Here is a 2,234-nt window from a genome sequence, read left to right as displayed (position 1 = left end):
TGGCCGGGCTCTAATCAATCACTGACAGATTACCTCCAAAGCCACTTCCACAGCCATTAAAGCAGGACAAATGCAGAATTGCAACTGAACAAGTTGGAGTTTTTAAGCCAACACCAGGACTTCCTGGTTATTTGTCAAAGTCACTGCCGCTGAGCCGCATGAGTGGCTGCGCGAGCGTGTGGGGCTCAGAGGCAGGCTGGTCAGGCATTCGCTGTGTGTGTGTGTGTGTCAGGGAGAATGAGGGAGAGAGCAAGAGACAGTAACAGAGTGAGTGAGTTATTGTTACTGTATGTGTGTGTGTGTGTGTGTGTGTGTTTTTATGCTCTCAGGTGTGTGTGTACACATGCCGTCGGCTGTGTCGCTCTCGGCCCAGTGGAGCTTACAGTAAATCACATTCCCTTTATTGCCAAATTTAGCAGCTTATGCTCAATAGGCTCTGCTCAAATATACGCCGTGTCCCATCAGGGCGTTAGTCTGGGCTCATAAAAGAGGATTGGCCACACACACCAGCCGCTGAGCGAAGACGACTCACTCCCTCTTCTCTTCTCCAACATTATTTCCCCTCGTCTTTATCTGAGCAACTGGAAACAGTCTAATCTTCTCCTTTTGCTCCCACTGGATTCCCTGCTTTGAGATTCCCCCACCATTGTCCCCCCCATTCACTGGGGCTTTGTTTTTATACCAGCGTACACTTCATAGGAGACACTAAGAAATTGGATATCATCATTTTCACAGCCTGTATCACCAAGGGAACAGGGTCTATTCTAAATGTATTGTACAGTTTATAAAGAGTGGACATTTCATCCTATAAGCTTCCCCCTTTGCTCAAATTGATTCTGACGTTTGTACGTCGTCGCAGACATGCCAGGTTAAGTGATGATAATTATTTGGAAGAGATGAATAAAAAATATGAAATGTGTCTGGTAGAGGTGACATCAAAGCAGCGGGTTTTTTTTTTGTTGCATGTTTTTCCCTCTTATACGGTGAATGTGGCGCGTTTGCACCAGAAGGTTTGATTAGCATGACGTTCAATGAGTGCTTTGATTAAGCTCTTATTGTGAAAAAAAAGGGCTTTGTTTTTTTTTTTTTTGTTTTGTTTTTTTTTGCCACATGTTAAAGAACATGTGTAGCAGTGATTTAATAAATAACACATGAACAGGAGTATTAAACCAGGTTTGTTTGCCCTCTTTTATTTTTTATTTTTAGAGTGTGTATTGGAGAGATAGAAGAAAATAAAAAAATGAAAAAAACATAAAAAAAGTGCAGTGTTGAAGTGATGAGGGCCGACACTGAAGTCCGCAGGCAGTGGAGTTGAAATTTAGCTGGTCATGTGACTATGACTCCCTCCCTCCCCCCCCTCATGACTCTGGAGAGAGAAAGGAGGAAAAAAAAAAAAAAACAAAAACACCCCATACCAACACAGGAGGCGGGATTGTATTTGTAGGTGTGTGTGTGTCTTTGTGTGTGCATCCTTTTGTGCACTGAGGGTTGTGTGGGTGTCCATGCTGTGTAATGTGTGTGTATATATATGTGTGTGTGTGTGTGTGTGTTCCTCCAACCCCCCCCCCTCCTATTCAATTAAGAGCTTAAGCTCATTAGTGGCAGACTTACATCATTACCTCTCCAATGGCTAATGAGTTAAAATCTATTTAGATTTATGTTGCCGTTAAATCTCCTCTACCACAAACACACACACACACACACACATGCAGTTTGTGGCAATCACAAATCAGAAGAAGGTGTTATAAAATTTAATCTGAAAGTGTCCTACATGAGATTTTTCCATATCAACGTTGGAGCCTTTAATAGAAACACTGCATATTCAACACACTTGAATTATACCTTTGCCTTCGCTATGTAAATCAGAGAGGAGCCTGGTAATGTATCTGCGCACTATAACACGCTATAACACAAAGCCCTGTTTCCCTCACTTAAAGTGTTTTAGGATTTTCTAATTACTAACTAATAATTAGCGCTGCATAACAAAAAGAACACTTCTTTATGAAGCTATTACACAGCAATTATTTGAGTTTTCAATCCATTTTAATTACAAGCCCTTGATTGCATTGCAGGCCTGACAAGTTTAATGAATTGATGGAATTATATATATATATATTTTTTTTTTTTTTATTTATTTTTTTTTTTTAAAGAAGACAATTAATTATAGAGGATTGCAGCCCAGGCCTGCAGGAGTGCACAGTGGGCTGCAATAAACAAAGAGTGGGATGAAGAGC

This window comes from Trachinotus anak, unplaced genomic scaffold (assembly GCF_046630095.1).
Source record: "Trachinotus anak isolate AG129_WGS33_773 ecotype Australia unplaced genomic scaffold, CSIRO_AGI_Tana_v1 ptg000026l, whole genome shotgun sequence".
Taxonomy (NCBI): domain Eukaryota; kingdom Metazoa; phylum Chordata; class Actinopteri; order Carangiformes; family Carangidae; genus Trachinotus; species Trachinotus anak.
This window is presented reverse-complemented; position numbering follows the sequence as displayed.